Here is a 23,122-nt window from a genome sequence, read left to right on the forward strand (position 1 = left end):
GGAGTATAATTAGGCCTTGTTACCTTTGTCACCTGTGTCTATGTGAGTTATGGTAGACTCAAGCTGTCCAGAGGCCAGCCAGGCCAGCGATGGGAACAGAAGATTCATGATGACCAGGGGGTGGGAGGGAGAACCTGTTCCCTGTGCGTCTGGCTGGATTCATGCTGTGTCTGACGCGGGCAGGGGAGGGTCTGGAAGCTCTTGCTGGTCTAAATGCAGGCTGCTGGTGGTCCAGTCTTGCCCCGCCACGGAGTAGCTCTGTGTCGCCGTGTCCCCACTTTCTCTGCCTCACCTGTGAAGGTGGTGGTGATACGTCGTAGGATGGTCGTGGGAGCTGTCACAGAACCTCGGTAGAGCGTGTGGAGTGTGCCTGGTGCAGTGAGCGAATGTCGGCTAGCGGTTCCGATCATCGTGTCACTGTCCTCTTGCTTGAGGTGCCTGGGAGAGTGTGACTTCTGGGGTAGCTCAGGGCAGGGCAGTGGTGAGTTTTCCGGCAGGCTCATTAGGAGCGAGAAGGTGTGTCTTTTGGGGGGGGGGCGGGCGGCAGAGAAGATGGGAAGGGGTTGAACGTGTGGGCACACCTGAAAGATGGGGATGCGGGGTTTGCTGCGGATCATATGTGGCAGGTAAGACGAAAAGACAAGAGTGAGGTCTTTGGTGAGAGCGTGTGAATGGTGGATTTGCCTCTTATGTTGCTGGAGAACTTAGCAGAGGAGCAGGTGAAGGCAGAGGGAACCGGGAATTCAGTTCTGGACATGGTGACGACAGTAAGAGGCCTGGTAGACAAGCACCTGAAGGGTGGAGAGGGTGGCTGGCTGTGGAGGCTGCGGTTGGCTTAGCCATCTAGACTAGGGGCGTGAGTGTGGATGCGACTCCGCCCGTGGCCTACAGCCGACCAGGCAGGTGGGAGCGCCTAGAGCAGCGCTGACGTCCTCCTCCACCTGGACCGGGTGATAGTGGGGGGGCAGGTGGGTGAGAGCTGGCTCCGGCCCACTGGCGTCCTCGCCTGGGGCGCTCCTCACTCAGGCATCCGCGTGTAACCTGGCCCTGCCTCCTGGGGTTGTGCTTGGGCAGTTCCTGGTGGCTGCCTGAAGCGGCGCTCTGCACGCCTGCCCTCACCACGCTCCGTGCATGCTCTGTCCCCCACTGCCGTGCAAGCTCCCTGGACCCAGAGGAGGGCCTGGCCCAGTGTGCGCTTGTTGAGTGAGTGAACGAATGAACGGCTCGGTTGACTGTGCACAGTAACGAGACAGACAGACGGAGTGAGGCCTGCGGCCTGGCTGCCTGTGCTGTGCCCGTCCTGGGGCACCAGCCTGGAAGTCAGGTGGGCGGAAGCCCAGGTTGGGCTGTGCACGGGCTGGCCAGCCTCTGACCCTGCCCTTTGCTGGGTGGGCTGGGCGCCATCGTGGGGGCTGGGCTTTGCCTCGTTCCTCTGTGCTCCCTCCATCTTGCGTGGTGCCCCAGCTCCGTGGGCTTCCACGGGTTCAGTGATCACCCAGTGGCCTTGACTGGGAGGCAGGGACCCTAGGGAAGTCTGCACCGCCAGGGTGACTCGTGTGTGCCCTATGGGGACCCTCCCAGGCCCTCTTGACCCTTTATCCCCCTGGAGGGTGCTGAGCCTGGCGGGGAGAGCACGGGAGCCGCAGAGAAGCCGTTGTGGAGGGTGGTCTGCTCCCGTCCCAGGCAGGAGCGGTTTGAGCGAGCGCCGCCCGTCCCCCGCCTGGCCTCACGCTCGCCTTGGCCTGGCCGCTGTCCCCTGCAGCGGGGGCCCCAGGGGTTTTCAGTGAGGAAGATCAAGGCCTCGCCTGTCCGGTCAGCTCTTGGTGCCACTCGACGTAAATGGGCTTTGGCAGGAGGTGTGGAACCAGCCTGTGACTCACGCTTGTCTCCACATGTTCCTCTGTGGTGGTTGTGTGGCGCGTAGGTTCCAGGGACGCCGTGGGGCACGCCGGCCATGAGCTCGATGGTTCTAGACCAGGAAGCCTCTTCTTCAGGCCAGGCTGAGCTCCCACAGCTGGTGCTGGTCACACGGCTCACGTGGCACGTGGCCACCGGGAGGAGCACCGAGACGTGTGTGTGTGTGTGTCTCCGGGGCGGGGGATGGAGTGGCCCCCGGCAGACATGCACAGCCCCGGACTGTGGGGCTCTGACTTGTAGCTTCATCCCGGCACCTTCCTTCCGATTACTGGCTGTGAGATCTTGAGGAAGCTCCAACTTTATGGAGCCCCCGTTTTCTCTCCTGTGAATCGGTCATGATGACGTTTATTCACGTGCTGACCGTCTCCCAGGGCCCTTTTAGGGTCTCTGAGAGTTGCCGCTGGGCTGCCTTCCTTGGCTGGCTGCTTGAGTGCAGAGGCCAGAGCACAGCCGTCCAGGGTGGCCTAGCCGTCTGTCCGGGGTGGGCAGCGCCGTCCAGCAGGACTCTCTGCGATGTTGGCAGTGGTCCACGTGCTGATGGGGGCAGTGGCCGCTGGCCACACGCAGCTGTTGAGCACTTGACATGTGGCTGGTGTGAGTGAAGCACTGCGTCTGTGACCAAAGCATGCATTTCAGTTATCACGTGTGGAGAGGCTGTCCTGTCCGTCCCCGTGCTGTCAGCTGTCCTTTCCTCCTGGTCTTGCCTCACTCTTCACAGCACTAACCTGACACATTCATGTGTTGATCGGTGGGTTAACGTTTACTGTGTGCTTCTCCCTCTTGGAATGTAAACTCCAGGAGAGTACAGTGACTTTGGGGGTGTGTGCTTGGTGCAGAATTGAGGCCTAGCAGTTGTTTGTTGAGTGAATAGTAAATGTCTTCTCCTCTCTCCCCAAGACATGCTGTTAAGTCCTGGTGGGGGTGGGAGGGGGACATGTGCTGGCTCTGTGGGCGCCTGTGTCCCTGGCGCCTGGCCTGACCAAGATCGGGGCAGGCGGGACTTACTCGGTGCTGACCCTGGAACGTGGCTGGTGCTTCCGTTTGTCTCTATCCAGTTGTCCATCAGTCCCTCCCTCCCTTGCTCTGGTTAATCAGGTGTGGCAGCAGCTGGAGTGGATGAGCTGGCACGTTCAGCTACCTGCTGGCTGGCCTGGCACTGGTCCCCTGGGTCCCAACCCCTGCCCCGGCCGCAGTGCCCGTCAGCTCTCCCGTAGTCCGCTCGGCCTTGCTTTGTGGCAGATTAATGGCTTAAAACCCACTAGCGAGTGAACTTGGCTGTTCTGCTTTATACCTAAGTGATGTTATCTGATTTCCCTTCAGATGGCACCTGGGAAGGTACTTTGTGCTCCAGGTTTGCGCCTGGTGCCCGAGTGGGGTTGGCCAGTTTCCCTAGTGGCCGCGGCGCTCGGTGTCCCTCTGAGCAGGTGGCAGTGTCATTGAGATCATCTCTCTAAAAAGCGCTGGCCGCTTCACAGTGTGATGTGAACCTCAGTGGAGTGCGTGCCTGCCATGCGGTGCGTGCGTGCGTGTGTGTACACACATACACACACACGTGTACGTGCTCACATGTACTCACACACGAGTACTGAAGCACTGAGAAAATAGAAGGCTGTTTGTTCCCCGGGAGAGATCTTTTCTTACTTCCTGGCTACCAAGTAGACCAGGGAACGTTTCTTAGAGGAAGTATCTCTTGTATTAGATCTGGCCGGAATTGTGGAAAACAACATAACCCCAGAAGATGGCATCCGGGATGACCCAGAGCTGGGGCACCTGCAAGAGGGCAGCTGCTGGCGTCTCCTGGTGCTTGCCTCAGGCCTCGGCCGCTGTCCCCTCCAGCTGCTGACCCTCAGTCTGCAGATGGGCCGGTCAGCCCTGTGGTGTATGCGGATGAAGGGCTCCCAGCCAGGCTCCCAGGGCCCGTCCCGGGGGCACCAGCTTGGAGAAGCTGTTCCTGTCCCCGGCCGCCCCTCCTAGTCCCACCCGGGCCGAGCGGCGCCGGCTCCCAGCAGCCGGCTCCCAGCAGCCCGTCTGGACCGTGGCGGGCGTGTCTGCTGGGTGCCCGGGGCAGGCTGATGACCGAGGAGGCAGGACACGCGTCTGCCCGCGACTCTGGCCTCCACGGGGGCCGGGCGCCTGTGAAGGCTTCATTTCCCTTCTCTCCAAAGTGGGGTCGGCACGGTGTCTGCTTCCCGGTGCGGCGGCTGCCGTGCACACGCGGCTCGCGGCAGGAAGCCGCCGCCTCTGTCGCTGCTGAGCTGGTTCCCCCTTCTGTGGGACAGGCCACCGCAGGAGGGCTCGCCAGCGCACGTCTGGTGTCTGGCGCACGCACGCCGACATGGACCTCTCGGGAAGTCAGGGTGGCGTGGGAGGGGCTGCGGCCGACGCCCCAGAGCTGTGTCTCTTGAGAGACGTTAGGGGCCAGCCTTGCCGTGTTGGGGGGCCTGCCTGGGGTGTTGGGGCCAAGCACCCTCACCTATGCCCTCCCGCCGTCTGGGGCGCCGCAGTGTGGGCACAGCCTCTGGGCCCTGCCCCAGTCTGCCAGTCACGTTGGTTCTCGGACCTCCCTTCTTGCTTGGGACTCTTGGCAGGAAAAGGAGAAGCCAGCAATCGCCGTGAGCATGCGGCTGAGTGCAGGGGGCCCCGGGCCTCCTCGGTCGGGCGGAGGGCTCCAGCACCTGCTTGCGGTGCCCGTGTTTGGACGTGAGGTGGTGCCTGCAGCCCTCGGAGCCACTTCCTGCGGCTCTCTCCTCAGACCCTGCCCCGTGGCCTCCCCAGAGGGAGTGCTGTTACCAGGCTTCTAAATTTCGTGGCCGATTAGAAAGGGTGGGGGGGGGGCTTCCCTGGTGGCGCAGTGGTTGAGAATCTGCCTGCCAATGCAGGGGACACGGGTTCGAGCCCTGGTCTGGGAAGATCCCACATGCCGCAGACCAACTGGGCCCGTGAGCCACAACTACTGAGCCTGCGCGTCTGGAGCCTGTGCTCCGCAACAAGAGAGGCCACGATAGTGAGAGCCCCGCGCACCGCGATGAGGAGTGGCCCCCGCTTGCCATAACTAGAGAAAGCCCTCGCACGGAAACGAAGACCCAACACAGCCTAAATAAATAAATAAATAAATAAATAAATAAATAAATAAATGTGTTAATAATTTAAAAAAAAAAGAAAAAGGGGGGTGGGGAGAGCAGTGACCGAAAGCACGTGGGGTGAAGGGACCTCTTCCGCAGACGCCTCCCCGGGAATTGGCTTCTGCGTTCCTCTCCTTGAGTGGTGGTTCCTGGGTCTTCCGGTCGCTTCCCCGTCAGTGTGGGTGAGACCCTCGGGGCGGGGACGCGGAGGCCGGGCAGCCGCGCTGCACCTCTGGGGGGGGGGGGGGTGCAGACCTGCAGGGCTGACGGCCGCTCCAGCTTGGCCCTGAGCCTGTTGGAGTTGCTCTCCCTTTCCAGACTGTGGCTGCCTGGCTTCTGTACCTGAGACCAAGCCCCCTCACGCTCAGGGAGGACCTGGTCCATGCTGGGGTCCGGAGGGAAGGCGGGTCTCGCTGGCGAACACTGTGGGGTTCCCGGCTGTGCCGGCCCGGCGTGGGGTCACCGCCTCGCAGTGCTGTTGGCCTCGCCCAGGCTTGTGCGAGGATGAGCCAGGAGCTGTATGTGGAAGCCCATGGCTGCGGTTGGCACTTGGGGGGCTTAATTGCCCAGAGGGCTTCCGTGGTGGGCTGGACACGGCGGCTGCTCTCCGCTGTGTGACTTGTGTGGGGTCACCGCTCGGCAGTCTGTCCGCGCAGCTCTTCTCCAGCTCAGTGAGTGTGAAGAGCGCCTGTCGGGCTTTGACCGCAGGCTCGGGCTCGGCAGGTCTGGAATGGGGACCGCGCTCTGTATCTCCTGTATTTCCTGCCGGTGCCCCAGCGCTGCTGGAGCTGCTGGAGCTGCTGGTCCGGGGACCACACTCCGAGCAGCAACAGCTCGTCTTCCTCGGTCTCCTGTTCTGTCGTGTGGCGAGAGGCCTGGTCACCCCCCTTCGCCGTCAGTACCTTGCAAGGAGGTCCTTAAAGCGCCATGAGCTCCCTGGAGCGGGGTGGGGGTGGGGGGGGGGTGGGTGGAATTTTCTATAGGAAGGTGGCGTTTGTTCTGTTAGGGGTCATCAGTCTCTTGCTTTTGTCACCCTCACTTCCGGTGGACACACACGGCTGCTGCCCCCGGAGGGGCGTGTGTGTGTGGCCCACACAGGCCCTGCCATCGCCAGCTGAGGACTTTGGCCGACCTCTGGGCCCTGCGTTCCACACGCAGACCTGAAGGTTCCGAGCCTCCTGATGGGCCTGCCGGTGAGTTTGTGCCCAGCTTGACCTGCAGCCGAGTCCCCAGCCTCTGACCCTGGCGGTTACCCTGCGCGCGTGTCCCAGAGACGACTGTGTCCTCGCGGGGCTCTCCAGCCCTGCTGGGGTGAGGGAGGACTCGGCTCTCACTCTGGTGCCCCTTCACGCCCATCTGTACAGCAGGCAGTGTAGACGCCGCACTGGTGGAACTTGTGCAGTCTGGGGCTGCACTGGCAAAGACACCGGATTTGGTCCTGGTGGCTCCGGAGGGGAGAGCAGCGGAGCAAGGTGGCTGGGAGGTGGGGGGGGGGGGCAGAGTGTGGGTCGGCAGCGGCTCTCCTGGGCCAAGGCCGCCCCCCGCCCCGCTTCACCCGGGAGAGCCCCGGGCGCTGCCCAGGCTGCTGAGCAGGGGCCGGGGCTCCTCGTCTGCCGCTGCAGCCAGCTTGTGTTGTCTCCTCTCAGCAAGATGAGATGCCATTAATATTTCACACCCAGACTGTTTTCCTGCATGTTTTGCATTTCCATATTTAAAACGCCATTTACATATTCATGGGTCTTTTAAATAAGTTTTTATTGTTAAGGCATGTGGAAGTGGATAAAATGTGAAACTCCCCCTGTTATTCAAGCACTGGAAAAAATGTTCATCCCCAGAATGACATCAATTTCTGAGTGGTTAGCTCGGTAGCAGTGGCTGCAGGAAAATTACCGTGGGAGGCTGCGTGTCCAGCTCCATCTAGCCCTCCCCGCGGCGTGCAGATACTGGGCTGGGCAGGCCCGCGGCCCTTTGGCGCTTGTGGGTTTCTCCTGCTTTGGACCATGCCTTCCACCTGAGCTCCGACGATGTCACCTGTTTCCATTTGGAGGCGGAGCGCTTGGTTAGGACGTGGCCGACCCTCTCCCCGAGGCGCGCCAGGCAGCCTCTGGTGGGCGAATCCAGGCATTTCCCAGAGTGCACTGCACTCCGCCACTTCCCTCCTCCTCACTTCTAGCGTCAGCAGTGCCCTGCCCCTGACTCCGGCTTTGGCCTTGCATTTGAGGCAGCTTGGTACAGGGAAAGAGCCCAGCCCCCAGGGAGATGGCGGCTGTTCCTGGCTCTGCTGCCACCAGGCGTGGGGCTTGGACAGAGCCGGCCAGCCTCTCCCTCCAAGGTTATCACCACAGTCACTGAGGATGTGCGAGGTGCTGGCCTGGGGCTGGCCAGAGAGCTCCTGGTATTCCTATTTCTTTGTGTTTGGGCACCAGTGAGTTTGGCCAAGCCTTTGCTTCCGGAGTGTGTGGGTGGCAGGGAGCCGGTTGGAGAACCTGAGGACTGACCGGAACGGGAGGCCCTGGAGGGGCATCTGCAGGCTGCCTGGGGTCTGGGGTGGGTCTGATCTTAAGCCAAGCATAGCTCCTGGAAGTGACCAGGTGCTGCAGGGCCGTGGAGGGCTTTTGACCCCTCAGAGGTGTAGCCGTGATGGCCTGCTGTGTGGTTTGGTGTGTTGCAGAGGAGCTGATGGAGGGCTTTTCGGGGTCCAAATAATAGAGCACCAGCCTGGACGGTCCTCGGAGACCCAGGGAGACTGAGGCTTGTTCAGACCCAGACTACAGGACTCTTGACCTTAACATGAAATTTTATCATCTCAGAGAGGCCTTTCTAAGTGGTAAAGTCAAAATCAAATGTCATTGTCTGGTTTTTAAAAGGTCTTTAAATATGTCTGTGAACTTCTGACCATGAGATCTAAGCCGCCAGGCCACACCCCACGCTCACAAATCCCGGGCATTGCCCGCACCGCTTTGCTTTCTTGGAGACGGGCTGAGTGAAGGTGTGCCGGTGAGGACTCCGATGGCAGCCCTCGGGGGTGAGTCGCTTCTCCTGTTGTCTCAAGAGGGTGGCAGGTACCGTCGGCTTTTGTCAGCGTGGCCAAGTGGAGGGTTGGCCTCCGGGTACCAGGACGTCACGGACACCAGTGTCGGGTGTGGCTCCCCAGCTGCAGGTGTTGCATCTCTCCACGCGGAGACCCTCACGCGGGCGTATACTGGAACACCCTGGGTGGATTTCTTGTGGCTGGTGGGGGCTCTCAGGATGTGTCCTTTGCCCCTGCCCAGCCTCTCGTGGTGTTTGAATGACAGCTTCTCCCAGCGTGTTTGTTTTTTCCCCACACACTCAGGGCTCTGGGCCATCGCCAGTGGCTGGTTCCAGAGACCAGAGGCAGGCCCAGAGCTGGGGGACCAGGTTACACTCCCAGAACCATGGACCCTATGGGCCAGGGGGCATTGGCCCCATTGGCTGAAGGCAGAGGGGACCTCTGGGCACACCTTCCTTGGCGAGCCTCGGACCGCAGACCTGGGAACGCGGAGGAGGAAGGGCTGCCCTGTGTGCAGCGCTGTGGGGGGCTTTGGGGCTGTGATCGCAGCGGAGTGAGGCGACGGGCCTCAGCTCAGACCTGGCCGTCCTCCTCACTCAGGCTCGCCCAGCGGGCAGGCGGCTCTGGACGGCGCGTGACGGCCGCTGCGCGGGCTGCTGTCCTATCAGCTCGGTCTCCATCACCTCCCCCCGCCCCTGCCCCGTGCTGGCCCATCCGCCTGTGGGAGGAGGGCCTATCTGTCTGTCTGTCCGGGCCTGGGCTCTGCAGCCTGTTGCTGAACGTGGGCCCCAGGTGTTCAGCAACGGGCTGTGGACCCGGGCGCGTCCACATCTTCAGCTTCTCGGCACCTCGGCTGCTGTCCCATCTGGAAAGCCGGGCGATGGTGCCTGCTGCACAGGGTCCTTGGGGGCGCTGGAGCTGGTGGAGCTCCCGGCATCTCCAGGTGCCCGGGGGTAGCAGCCATTGTCGTCTGAGGAGCAGTGTCTGTGGTCTCCGGGTCCCCACGCTGCCTCTCAGCCTGCTTCCTTGTCTGCAGCGAAGGGTGGACTCATCTTTCCTCGGGCGTCTTAGGAGGTCGGGCGGGCGCAGCCCCGCGTGGAGTTGGTGCCGCCCGGGCCGCGGGGCGGGAGGAGGCCGTTGGCCGGTCCTCTGGGCGGCCTCCCCCCGCCTGACCCTTCCTCAGCGCGGCCGAGCCGTGGCTGGAGCACCACCTCGCAGGGGCGGTTTCCTTCCGTTGTGTCGGTGGGATCTCTCTCTGGCTGGGGGCCCTGCATCAGGCTGAGTGGGTGCCGAGTGTGTGCCCATGAGGCCCAGCAGGAGCCGGGCCGACAGGACGGAGGGCAGGACGGCCTAGTGACGAGAGTGTGGAGGGAGAGCTTCCCTTGGCAGTGGGTGACCTGCGCCCGGTCCCTCTTCTCTTCTCGGAGCCTGTGTGGAGGCAGCCCACATTCTCCCACTCCCGCAAACGCTTGTGGGACGCCAGTCACAGGGAGCTGCTCCTGGAGGTGGCTTGGGGCGTCCCGCTCCCCCGTGTCGTTGGCGCGACGGCCGCCCTGCGCTCTGTGGGGGACGGACGCACCGCGCAGGGGTCTTGGTGGTGGCAGCTGCCGTCAGGACCGGTACCGCGCCGAAACCGCGTGGGGTGCAGCTCAGCCCCTGCGGGGCTGTCCCTCTGTGGGACCTCGGCGGTCCCTGGAATGTAGCTGGGAAACTGCCAACCCAAGGAAGTTCCTGTTTCAGGTTTCGGGGCCAGGGGTTCGCCCTGTGGGTCAGATCCCAGAGCCTTCGGGAAAAGCCCGCCTTTTCCTGCTGAGGGTTTAGATGTCGCCAGGTCACAAGTCTTCCTTCCCCGGGAGGAGATGGAGTTGATGAGGTATCTTTGCGGTGTCTGGACCCAGGCAGGGCAAAAGATGATTTGTACAAGTTGCAAAAAGGAGAGGAAAAGGAACGTGTGGAGCCAAGTCAGGTCCTTAATCCACTTTGTGACGATTCTGTCGGAGAACAGAGAACAGACCTGGTCTCAGCGCCCCCAAGTAAGAAAATACCATCTGGCAAGCCGTTTCGGTTGGAGAGGGTGCCTGGGTTACCTCCATCCTTGGGAAGCAGACAAAATCTTCTTTACTGGCTCCTGCAAAAAGGGCGTTAGAACCTAGGTTTCCACAGACATTTGGACAAAAGCAGAAGTGAGTAATCTCTGAATGTTGTTTACTGTTAGACGAAGGAGATGCTGAAAGGACCCTTTGTTTGGTCCCTGACTTTCGGTGCCTTGGAACTTTTGCTCCCTGGTGTAATTGGAAGGGATTAGGGAGGCCCTGGGCTGGGCCTTTGCTCCCTTGTAGCAAGAGCCAGCGCAGACGGTCAGGCCCCTGCATCCGCTGTCTGCTGAGAGTGAAGGTGGGGTCCCAGTGCCTGAGGCTCAGCTTCCCTGCGCCCCAGCCTCATGCTCAGGGCTTCCATCCAGGAAGGGTCACAGCCTCTTACTGACCTTTCTCTCAAGTTTCCTGATACTTTGTGTGAACTTGAGAAGCCCTGAGCCAGAGAACTTCCTACTCGGCCGTGAAGCCCAGCTGCTGCTGGCTCGTGTCAAAGAACAAGCCGAGGAAAGCACACACATTGATTCCCACGTACAAGTGTGGGACAGCAGTTCTCCGAGGTCGTCAGGCAGTCCCAGTGCACTTTCCTGCCTTGGTCGGCAAACGTCAGCAGTCTGGTCCTCTCTCCCTCAGTGGCCGCGGGACCTCCACCCTCCACTCTCCGGGGAGGCGGAAGGGGGCGGGGCAGGGATGAGATGGAGAGCGGGGAGGGCCCTGCTCTCTGAGGACCCTCTCTGCGGCCCGGGGGCCTGGCGCAGTGCCTGTGAGCTCGTTCTCGGGCAGCCTGGTGGAGGGCGGGGGCCTCCAGGAGGCATCGCTGGGCGTCAGGTTGCGGTTGTGCCTCTGAGGGGCTCCACATCCTGTTGTAAAACTGGGAGGACGGAGTCGGGACAGCGGCCGCGTCGTGTGTGCCTCTTCCTTGGTCCTTGCCCTCGCCCTGCGCGGTAGGTGCAGTGCCCCTCATTTCACACCATTGCCCCACGCCGTGGATTAGGTCACAGTGGAGTCTGGCTGTGAGCTCAGTGTGCCTGTCTCCAGAGCCCGCGCTCTCCTGTCCATTGCCCCTCGTCGGGAGGTGCTTTTTCACGCTTGGTCGCCTGGATTGCTCCTGAGGGTCATGAGACCCCACTTCCTGACCTTTTCTAACACTGAGGCAGAGAAAGGCAGCTCTGCGCGCTCCGCGGCGAGCGGTGTAGCTGAGACCGGGCGGTGCCGGTCAGTCCGTTGGCGGGCACCGGCCTGTGCCTCCGCGTCCTGCTGCGGAGTGCGGTCCTGCCCCTCCTGCCTGGGGATCGGTTCGAGAACTGGGAAGGGTTGGTTTGTGTGTGGTACGATCTGGCTGTGCTTCGCAAATGCCAGAATCTCACAGGTTCCCAGTCTGCTGCTTAAGAATTATGTGGAGGAAAATATCCTGAAAATGTAGATTCTTGGGACTCACCTCCAGAGGTTTGGATTTAGGACTGTTTGCTAAGTATATTCGCCCTTTATTAGCACATTTGTTACTCGTGTCCATGGTAAGCGCACACGTGTGGTCGCCAGGAGCTGATGGATGAGAGCTGAGCGCCTTGCCTCCCGGAGGCCGGGCGCCTGACCTCCTCGGGTTGACCGCCCTCACTCTCCTGCGGCAGACCCGTGCTCACCTGTAGTCTCACGACTCCTTTCCTCCAGACAGCTGCTTTTGTTTGTAGGGGTCATAACTGCTGATGCTCAACCATTTTTGGAAATTAAAACAAATATTTAAAAAATTATTTACAATTATATTTATACTATGATCTCGTTAGACAACTCATTACCTCTTAATATGAAGTGTACTTATGAGAAGTGTATTTTCTGAAACAAGATTTAGTGAGAAGAATGACATTGTTTGACATTTTTACAAATCTCTACTGTCTGTGGAATAGGAGCCTTCTCGTGTCTGCTCTGCATCTAGCCTGGTTGAAGTACACGAGGCAAACCTGGTCCCGCACAGATCTGTGGTTGGGGGAGGGAGGCCCCGGCAGATGCCAGAGGCCCTGGGTGGCCTACAGCACCCAGGGTGCTGGTGTTCGTGGATGGAGGATTGGAGGAATGCGGGCTCACTGTCCTCTGACGCTCGCGGAGGCTGGTCTTGTCTTTCCACACGGTGTCCCTTTGAAATCCTGATTGGAGTTGGGAGGGTGTTTTGTAATGTTCCTCCATCTGAAATTCAAGGATACCAGTCATTAAACGTTTGGGAAGATTTCCCCAGTTGTGGTGTTTCTGGGAAGGAGTTCATGTCTCAGAGCAAATGCCAGTTTTGCCGTGTGTCGGGGTGGCTGGAGGGGGTGTCCCCGGTCCTCAGCAGCAGAGCTGGCTGTCCCTCCAGCTGTCCTTGTTCCAGGTGGTCACGGTTGGGTGGCTGCCTGCCTCCGGGTTGCTTCCCACCTGATTTCTGGTGACGTTAAGAACCGGGGCAGCCTTACGAGGCTCTCTGCAGTGCAGTGGGGCCTCCGTGTGCTCAGAGAGCGTCCAAGAATAGCCCTTAATGAGAGAGGACGGGGCCTCCCCAGAGACTTTTACAGCTGCTGGATTCACTCAGGCTCACTCAGTGTTTAAGTGGGCAGATTTTTCTTTATACTGTGGTAGATAGAGGGGCCGTTTTCTTGTCGAATATTTCCATCTTTCATCCAAGTAAGAAACTAGAGGCTTTCCCGCCAAGATTAGGAACAAGTCAGGGATGTCCAATTTAACTTCATACTGGAAGTCCGTGAATGCAGTAAGGCAAGGAATAGGAAGTAAAAGGTGCACAGTGGGAGGAAGGAAGAAATAAAACTGTCTTTGTTTGCAGATGACATGATTGTCTAGGTATAAAAATCCCAAAGAATCAAGCAAAAAGCTCTTAGAACTAATAAGCGATTATAACAGGGTTGCAGGACACAAGGTCAATATAAACAAGTCAATAAACATTTAATTTGAAATTTAAAACTTTATATCATTTACATTAGCACCAAAAACAAACAAACAAACAGAAATACTTAAGTATAAACCAAACAAAATACATAACAAGATCTAATGAGGAAAATTATAAAACTCTGGTGAAAGACATCAAAGATCTGAATGAATGCAGAGCTGTCCCACGTTCATGGATAGGAAGACTCCATATTGTCATCATGTCAGTTCTTTTTAAAATGATCTATAGGTTGAAAACAGTCCCAATCAAAATGTGGACAAACTGATTCTAAAGTTTGTATGAAGAGCAGGAGACCCAGAAGAGCCAGTACAATGTTGAAGGAGAAGAGCAAAGTTGAAGGACTGACACTCCCCGACTCCAAGACTTCCTGTAAAGCAACAGTAACCAGGACAGTGCAGTGCTGGGGAAGGAACAGACAGCCAGTTTCATGGGACAGAATAGGGAGCCAGAAACAGATCCCATGAACAGAGTCAGCTGCTCTTTGATGAAAGAGCAAAGGCAACACAGTGGAGCCAAGAAAGTCTCTTCAACAAAGGGTGCTGGAACAACTGGACGTCCACATGCTAAACAAACAAATGAGTCTAGACACAGACCTTATACTTTCATACAAATTAACTCAAAATGGACTGTAGACCTAAACGTAACATGCAGAACTATGGCTGTCCTAGAAGATGAAGGATCAAGTGTGGCTGACTTTCAGTTTGGCAGTGACTTTCTAGATACGACATCAGAAGCACAGTGTGTGAAAGAAAAAGTTGGTAAACTGGACCTCATTAAAACTATAAACTTTAGCTCCATGAAAGGTGCTGTTCAGAGAATGAGAAGACAGACCACAGACCGGGAGAAAACACAGTTGACCCTTCAACAATGCAGGGGTTAATTCACATATAATTTATAGTCCACATCCTCGGATTCAACCAACCACAGACTCTGTAGTATTATGGTATTTACTGTTGAGAAATATCCATGTGTAAGTGGGCCTGTGCAGTTCAAACCTGTGTTGTTCAAGGGTTACCTGTATTTGCAAAACATGTGTGTGATAAAGGACTGGCATCCAAAGTATACAAAGAATTCTTAAAATCCGAAAGTAAGAAAACAACCCAATTAAAAAATGAGCAAAAAATTGAACAGACACCACACCAAAGAGGATAAACAGATGGCGAATAAGCATATGAGAAGGTGTTCCTACATCATATGTCATCAAGGAAATGCAAATTAAAACAACCATGAGATACCACCATACTTCTGTTAGAATGGACAAAGTTGGGAACGCTGGCGACACCAAATGCTCCTGAGCGTGTGGAGCAACAGGGGCCCTCATCATTGCTGGAGGGAAGGCAGCATGGTGCAGCTATTTTGGAAGACAGTGTGGTGGTTTCTCACAAAAGCAAGCATACTCTTACCATGCAATCCAGTACTCAGCGTTCCTTGGTATTTACTCAAGGGATGTGAAAACTTAAGTCCACATAGAAACCTGTACACAGGTGTTTCTATCGGTTTTATTGATAAATGCCAAAACTTGGAAGCAACCAAGATGTCCTTCAATAAGTGAACGGATAAACTGTGATGCATCTAGACAGTGAAAAGAAGTGAGCTATCAGATCATGAAAAGGCATGGAGGAACTGTAAATGCATGTTATTAAGTGAAAGAAGCCAACGTGAAGGCACAACATAGTGTGTGATTCCAACTATATGACAGTCTGGAGAGGCAAGACTATCGAGACAGTCGGAAGATAGGTGATTACCAGGGGTTGCGGGGAGGGAGGGGTGAGTAGGTGGGGGGCAGAGGAGTTTTTTGGGCAGTGAAACTCTTGTGACGTAGGAATGGTGGCTACGTAACGTGTATTTGTCAAAACCTGTTGAATGTACAACCCCAAAGGTGAACCCTCATGGGAACTGTGGACTTTAGTTAATAATAATGTAACAGTGTCAGTTCATCAGCTGTAACAAACGTCCTGCGCTGCTGCGCGGGAGGCATGTGAGAACCCTGACACTCTGCTCAGTTTTCTGTAAACCTAAAACTGCTCTAAAAATACTGTCTGTTACTTTAAAACAAACAGAAACCAAGTGAGATGGACCTAGAGAAAGAGCTATCCTGGCAGTCAGGGTCTTGAGACAAGCGCGGATGGATTTGTCCTTTGTTCCGAGTCTGTCCAGTTTTCCTGGCGCCCTGGGGATGTGAGGGGAGGACCACGCTGAGTCAGGAGGCGTGAGTTCCGGCTCACCCCTGGTGCCGTGGGCACCCGTTCCAAGTGGGGCTTCGGGTGTGGGTGGTCAGGCCCTTCAGGCCTGTGCGGGCGGGGATCGTAGGTCTTTGGCGACTGCCGGTTACCGTCTCCATGGAAGTGGATCCACTTGACCAGAGAGGCGGGAATGAGAACAGCTGTCAGTCTTGTACTACCTGGCCCACTGTGACGTCACTGCCAAGATCCAGGGTGGAAGTGGAGGGGTTGCAATCACACAGTACAGGAAGCCCCTGGGGAGTGAGGTGTGGGGTAGGGGACATACCTGAGCTGCTCTGCCATCACCCAGGCCAAAGCCTGGGTCCCACTGGTGCCGGCAGGAATGTTCCAGGCCCCCCGTGTGGGCGTGAGCTGGGGGACTCCAGCGGTGCTGCCCTCGAGCTGTGCAGGGCCCCCTGGGACGGGGCTCAGCAGGGAAGGAGGAATGGAACTTCGCATTTTAAATCGGTTTAAATGCCTTTCAATTTGAAACCTCGATTGTTCCTTCTCTGTTCCTGTTGGAGAGCCAGGGATGTTTAGTATCCTCTCATGTCTATGCTCTGCTAATTTTATTGTCTTTCCATATTTTCTTGCCATAAATATAATAGATTTTATTATGTATAAACCATTTTTAGTATAGCCTCTCCTAAAAGCCAGAGGAATGAAGGGGATCATGCCTTGGCAGCCCTCAAAACGAACGCTTGCCCTTCCATTTTTAAGCCTTTGGGCCAGGCCGCCTTGGAGCCTTCCTGAAACAGCCCTCAGCCTGGGCCCTCGGGGGCGCTCCTGCTGTGTGCACCTGCCGGTGGCCATGGGAGACCCGGCAGCGGGAGCCATCACCTGCTTTCCCCTTCAGAAGCTCACGGTGCAGCAGGAGATGGGGCCCAACTGTATGAGCTTATGTTTGGAAAAGCGTGGAGTCCTGGGAGGGGTGGTTCTCTCCGGGTCACCCTGTGGACCAAGGTCCTCCTTTCCCGGACGTCCCGCCCACGCGCAGAGACTCACTTCTCCGTTGCAGGTGCCCCGTGGCTGGGCTCGAGCGTCTCTCAGCTCTGTCCACTCAGTCGCCCACCCATTGATGGGCTGACCTAGGGGAGGCGCCTCCCAGGTGAGGCTGGAAGAGAGAAAGGAGCTCTCGCTCAGAGCCACCTGGGTCTCTGTACATCTCGGCCCAGGACATGGGGCGCCCAGGAGGAGGCCCTGGAGGCCGCCGGCACAGTGCAGCGGGGAGTCCCGGGTCTCCTCCACCGGAGGCGGGGAGGCAGGCTCTGAGGGCAGCGCGTGGTCTCGGGGGTGCCGTCCTCCAGGAGAGCTGCCCCGGAGGGGCCGTGTTGGAGCAGTTTCGTGATCTATTTAAATATCCCTGATTTTTTGGGTAATTACTCCATAAAGTATCTTATGATTAATTATAAAATAGGTTCAAAAAAAAGTTTCCAGCGAGTTAATCTGGTCCTCCGAGATTGTGCTGCGTTTCACGCGCAAGTACCCCTCGTGGCACCTGCAGCCACCATGACGCTCGCAGGCGCTTTGGTTTCCTCCCGTCCCCGCGGCTCGGTCTCCTCGCACACACACACAGCTCATGCCCTCTCTGTGACGGCCCTGGACTTGGCAGGCGGAGGTGGGAGCCCGCGTCCTCGGGTACCAGGAGGGAGAACGGGAGGCATCCAGGGCCCGGCCCCCGACGCGTGTGGGGTGTGTGGGTGCCTGCCGCCCCCCGGTGGGGGGTCCGGAGAGGGCCAGGCAGTGCCCGGGCAAGCCTGGCAGGATGAGACGCTGTGCCCGCACCCTGGTAGAGAGCCTGCGTGCCCCGGGGCTCTCGCGCTAACTCGGGGGGCTGTCTTGGTACGGGGTGGGGGGGTCGCTGTGGGGTGGCGCCGTCCTGTGCCCTGAAGCCCCGGGCTCGGCCTCCCGCGGTGAAGAGGTTTCTTCATTCCTTTGCGGTGCCCGGATGCTCTGGAGGTCGGGCCCGAGACGCGGGTGTGCTGTGAGTCCCCTGTGCCCGCCCGTCTGCCCCTCTGACGGCGGTGGCTGCAGACAGGACCCTGGGGGAGGCTGTCGGCCCGGCCCCCGCAGGCTTTCCGGGGACCACAGAACTCCATTTGTTTCTCCGATCGTGAGCCGCTCGTCCTGCCGTGTCTGCTGTGCTTGTCTCCTCTTGTCAGGGCGTCGGGGGTGTCTGCCCGGCCGTCCCTGTGCAGATGGGACCTCTGGAGGTGCCGGGTGACCCTGCATGCTTTCCTCCCCGGGTGAGAGGGAACACCTAGGGTTTCATGTTCTAGAGTTTTGTTTCCTTGACTTGAGCAAAGTTTTCCTCGGCATCCTCGTCATGGGCGGGTAGCAGCGGGGGTGCTGCCAGACGGGAGTGAGTGTCGACCGGCACCTCACGGAGTGCTCTGGAAGGTCCTGCGGATGGAGCCCTGTACCTTTCCACCCCTGTGGAAGCACGGTCCAGATTCCGAGGTCAGATCCGGCCCTGCTCCTGTCGGGCCTTGTGTGTGCGTCTCCTCCGCCCTTTCCGCCTGGCAGGGCAGGGCCCCCGCCAGCTTGCCGCTTCTGAAGGGGTCCTGCCAGGCCTGCCATGGAGATGCTGCCGTTGTGTCGCTGCTCTTTTGGCTTTCGAGCTGAGTTCCTTCTGGCGCTGGGCCTAGGAAGACCGTCAAAGCACCGCCTGCCCCAGATCTGTTTGGACCCCTGCGGGGCCTCTCCTGTCTGTCTTCCTGGAGCAGGCAGGGGCGGGGTGAATGTGTTGCCTCCGCTCTGGCCGGTGGGTCGGGTCGGCGCCAGGCAGCACTTCCCCTCCCCCGTGATCCTAGACGCCCTGGAGAAGAGGCCACAAGAAGGTGTTGTGCTGCCCCTCCGCTGGCATCCGCTGGCTGCCCCCTGGCTTCCTGTGGACGCAGGTCCCTGGGGAAGGGGATCGATGGGGAGGGAGAGTGGGGTTTAGCCGCACCGGGGCAGAGCAGTCGCCTCCTTCTGGGGCGACGGTGGACGGCCCTCCTGCTCCCTGGCCAGGAGAGCCAGGTGGCCAGCGGGAACTGGAGGGTGGAGGGGGTGGTCCTGGAGGAGCCGGCCGAGGGCCCACCCCAGCAGCTGCCCACGCTGCTCCTGGAGTTCAGGGGACACGGGGCCTTCAGTGCCAGGCAGGCAGCCCAGCGAGTAGCCCAGGGAGTTAATTGCAGTGACCGTGCTGGGACTTCTGTTGGCCACCGACCCGTGGTGGCCGAGGCTCCAGGCCAAACCCTCAGCCCTCTCTCTGATGGAGGTTAATTGTGTTCTGTTGTTTCCAGCAAGTCCCGTATCAAACACGACCTGAGAGGCCTCCACGCCTGCTCTGAGGACTCCTGATTAAACAGCTGCCGTCAGAGAGGCCATCCAGAGCTGCTCCTGGCTGTCATTCTCTCGGCACGGCTTCTTGGGTTTCGGTGTTGAGAGTCGTCTCCTGATGAGCGGTCTGTTCTCTGCGAGCTGGGCTGCCTAGGTCCTGGCCTCTGCCTCCCCGCCCCGGCCCTGGGAGGGGCCCGTGTCGCATCCTAGACAGTAGCCTGGCACCCGGGGCTCAACAGCTGAGGACGCTGCCAGTTTTCAAGCAGAGCCATTTGGTGAGATGAGCCGGGCTCCCGGCTGCAGGAAGTGGTGGAGCCAGCTGAGGACAAATGCAGTTCAGTTACAGAAACGTGAAATGATTAGTCTGGGATCAGAGAACTATGAAGAATACATGCAGAATGGAATAAGCATCTGGCTTCCCGAAAAGCAAATTGATTGGGAAACAGTTTGGGGATGCTTCAGCAACACCCGAGCACTCGGGGGGGAGGCGCCAGTTCTCGGGTCCAAACCCGGTCTTGAATTTACTGTGAATTTATTGAAGTAGGCTCAGCGCACTCTTGTATCTGACGAGTATGATTTAAAATGCATTTTATTTATTGAGTGCCTGTCGTGTGTCAGGCACTCAACAGGCACTGGTTGTAATTATCACGAACAGTGCCGAGGGTGGGCCCGTCCTTAGTCTTCAGGTGGGAGTTAGAGAGCAGAAGCCGCACGGCCAGTGCGGGGACGGCTCAGGGCAGTTCCGAGGCCGTCCGTTCCCCTCTGTCCTGCTGTCTTGGCCGGTGCTCCCAGGGCCGGCCAGCGTGTCCTCGAGGGCAGTGGGGCCTTTTGGGGGCGCAGCACCCTTCAGACTTCGCTGTCCCCGCTGGGCCGTTTTCTCGGCCCCGCTCCTTGGGAACTTGGCCCCGAGAGCCACAGCGACTGGCCTGTCGCCCAGGCCTCTGCCCAGAGTGCAGCGGGCGTGGCGGCAGGGCTCCGCTCCCCCGCTGTCCCCGTCCTCCCGCCCGGGCTCCTCCCCGGGGGGCAGTGCTGCCCCCCCCCCCCCGCCCTCAGCAGACCCCCTCCCCCACCGCTCCGGCGGGGCTGCTTCCCGGACACCTGTCCTCGCCCGCCGTCCCCGGCCTGTGCGGCCCACCGGCGCTGCCGCCTTCTGCCTCCTCCTGGAGCTGTTTGCCTCTTCGTCCACCGAAGGGGAGGGGTCCGTGAAAGGCGTCTGGTGTCGCCTTCCGTTCTGGGCGCTGCGCTCGGGGTTCATTCCAGAGTCCTGACTGACGACCCAGGCCTGCCCCTGCCGGCCTCTCCGTGCAGGTTTCTGGGCCCCTGGTAGCTGAACTAGGTGCCCCCGCCATGCTCCCAGGGCTCCCCCTGTGTGACCTGCGACACCTTCAGGAACCATCTGTTGCCCGTGCCGCTGTCCCACCACGTCCACGTCGTGGGCACGGAGGGAGCAGGGCACGCCTTCTCCTCGGTGTCCCCCTTCCCCCCCCCACAGCCGCGCAGAGCACGCGTCAGCTCGAGCAGCGGAGCTGTGGCCCCCGCTGGACAGGTGGTTACCGGCGGCACAGGTAACGCCCTCCCCGAGGGAGGGAACGTCGGGGGAGCCCCTGAAGCAGGGGTTCAGGAGTCCTGGCCCCCCTCGTGTGCTCTTCCCTGGAAACACAGCCCTCAGGCCGGCCTTTGTGAGGCCCACGTCATTACTCACGTGGACCACTTTACTACAGAGCCTGCGTTTGAATTCAGCGTTCCTTTGAAATGCCCTGTTAGGCACACAGTAACACAGCTCGTCAGCCTGTTTGCCCGGCAGTGTGGAGCTGGGGCTGTTTATCTCGAGGTCTGTGGCTTCTAGCGAAGCGCCCCCCGAAGGCGGGCAGTGCGGTTGCCGTCCCGCCTGGCAGCGCACGCCGACGGCTGCGTGGGGCCGAGGAGGCGCTGGGCACTGCCGCTCGCGGCGCCACCACTTCCCCGCAGAAGTAACTTGCTAACCCTGCGTGTTTAAGAGCTGTGAGTGGCGTAGCAGGTGGGCCTCAGGAGCTGTCCTGGGCCTTCTCACGCCTGGGTTTTCAGAGTGGAGCTGCGCCTGGCGTGGCCTCGCGCTCGGCGTCTTGAAGGGTCCACACGCACCGAGGTGGTCAGGACCGTTTCACGTCGCCCCCTCACCCATCCCTCGCCCTGTTCCTGACCTAGCCTTGGGCAGGAGCGGGCACTCCCGCTGTCCCAGGACCCTCCAGGGTCCCCGAGCGTGTGCTCTGAGGGGTGGGGCTTCGTGCCCCATCCTGCGGGTCTGTGACTGCCTGAGTTGTCATTTATTCAGAAGTGAAATTCGAAACTGCCCATTTCATGATCCTCTTTTGGGTCCAGTCTTTTAAATTTTGGATCAGTGAACTGGGAGCCTCTGTGAGTTGCTTTTCGTAGGAGCTTAGGGTCAGCGGACCACCCTTTAAGCCCTTTCTCACGTCCACTCTTACTTTAATCACCTTGCTACATCTCTACAGCTCCAGGGGCCCGTGTAGAGGGTGCTGACCCCACCTCACGGCGGAGGAGCCGAGTGAGTGGCTTGGCAGCGGGCCACGCGGAAGTGGCAGCGGGATGCGTGGTCTCCTGGGCCCCGTCACCGCCCCCTCCACCCCGGGCAGGAGACGCACTTTGTAGGAAGTAGCTCCGGAGCGCCGTTCCCTTCTTAGGGGACTGACTGACAGCCACTGACTCCTCTCATCTGCGGAACCACAGATGTCAGCAGGTAGAGGGACAGCGGGCTGGGTGCTAATTGGCCTCTTCTCAGAAGCTGAGTGCTGGGTTGCTTTTAAATAGATGCTCTGAGCTGACTTTTCAGGTAGTCTGTTTTACTGAGATGTTGAGGCTGGCTAAATGTCAGGACTCGCTCTTGATATTATCTCCTTAGTCTATTTTAAGAGCCGCCAGTAAGAGACCCCGGGAAACCATCGGGTAGAAACCAAGGCAGGAACTCAAACCGGTGTCAGGACAGCGTCTGGGGTCTCGTGTCGCTCACTGTCTTGGCTTCTGAGGAAGCCTCTCTTCCCTCTGGGTAAGAGGGCCGGCAGTTCATCGTCATCTCCTGTGTGGGGACACTCAGGACCCTCCAGCCATCTCGTCACCAGTTAGGAGCCGCTTACCTTGGAGGAGATTTGTCAGCTGTTGACTTAGCCAGACCCGTCCCCGGCTCACTCGGACGGGCGAGAACTCATAAACGTGCAGAGGATGCTTTAAAACTCTGTGTCACAAATCTTGTCCTGAAAATACAGGGAATCTCAGCTGCCTTGGGGAAGGCACCGTCACTGGCTGGACCCCTGGTGCCGGGGGACGGGTGGCCCCAGGCATGGCCCTGGCTAACAGGGCCCAGCCAGGACCGTGGTTGGGTGTCACCCTCTCCCCCAGGCCTCTGCCCTGCCGGGCCCCTGCCTGTGTTCAGGCCTCCTGCGGCGTCTGTGTCCGGGGCAGCATGACACCTTGCTGCCGGCGCCCGGTGGTGAGTGTCTGTGCTTCCAGCTCGGAGGGGGCGGCCAGGCTGGCTGCAGGCTGCACCCTGAGGCCTCCTGGCTCTCAAAGCCAGAGCCGGCTGCTGCTGCCCCCGAGTCACAAGCGCAGCTCTTGGCTGTCTGGTCCATCTGAACCTTAATGGAGGGCCAGCCGGGGGCACTGGCTTTCTTGAGGTAACTTAAGAGCTTTTGCCAGAGACACAGAGGGTGCTGACTGTTGGTGGCTTTACTTACTCATCTCTGGGCGTGAGTGGTAAACAGCTTTGCTTCTTGGCTCAGCGGGAACAGATTGGGAGCCTTTGCCTGATTGACTCCTTACCTGCAGGGATGCACGCTAGAGGAAACCTGTCGATTTGGCACCTCCCGCCAAACCCACTCTGAAATGGGCTTAAGTGCCTCCAGACCAGCTTCCTAGCGCCAAGTGTTCCCATAAGTCGTCGCTTGGAGATGTCGCTCCGCTCAGGCTGCTCCTCCCCTGGGACTGAAGTCTCTCCCCAGTGTGTGTCCTTGAAGGAGCCCGGCTCCTGCCGGCCAGGCTTCATCTCTGGCCCACAAAACTCCCAGGACCGCCAGGTGTGTTAGGTGGCCCTTTCCTGGTTGCAGGAAAAGGAAGCCCGACTGTAACCGACGCGGTAAATAAACACAGAGGACGGCGCCTCTGCCAGTGGCTGGGAAACTGGTATTGGCCTCAGTCACAGAACCACGGGCGCCTCTGCAAGGTGGTTCCCCCCCCGCCCCAGCCCCCCATTTCACTTGCCACCAGGCTTCTCCTGTGCTGGCCAGTTGGCTGCAGGTGTCCCGGAGCCTCTGTGCGGGCTGTCACTGCACTTCATGTCGCCCCCAAGCTGGCGCGGTCTCGTGCTTCCCCGGGGCCAGTTTCCACGCACAGGATTGAGGTGTCCTGGCCATCCGGCCGCTTTCTGTGCTTGCCCTGTGGCCAGGGCGTGATGGGACGATGAAGGGCCAGTTCCCCATCAGAGAGGAGAGCTG

The 23,122-nt window shown here is 59.1% G+C and overlaps 1 protein-coding gene across 3 annotated transcripts in view; it reads left to right on the top strand.

The window, feature by feature from the left end:
* MAD1L1 (mitotic arrest deficient 1 like 1) overlaps positions 1-23,122 on the top strand; it is a 335,477-nt gene that overhangs the window by 85,000 nt on the left and 227,355 nt on the right. The gene's annotated exons all lie outside the window — the stretch shown is intronic.

The sequence above is a fragment of the Eschrichtius robustus genome, chromosome 16 (genome assembly GCF_028021215.1).
Source record: "Eschrichtius robustus isolate mEscRob2 chromosome 16, mEscRob2.pri, whole genome shotgun sequence".
NCBI lineage: Eukaryota > Metazoa > Chordata > Mammalia > Artiodactyla > Eschrichtiidae > Eschrichtius > Eschrichtius robustus.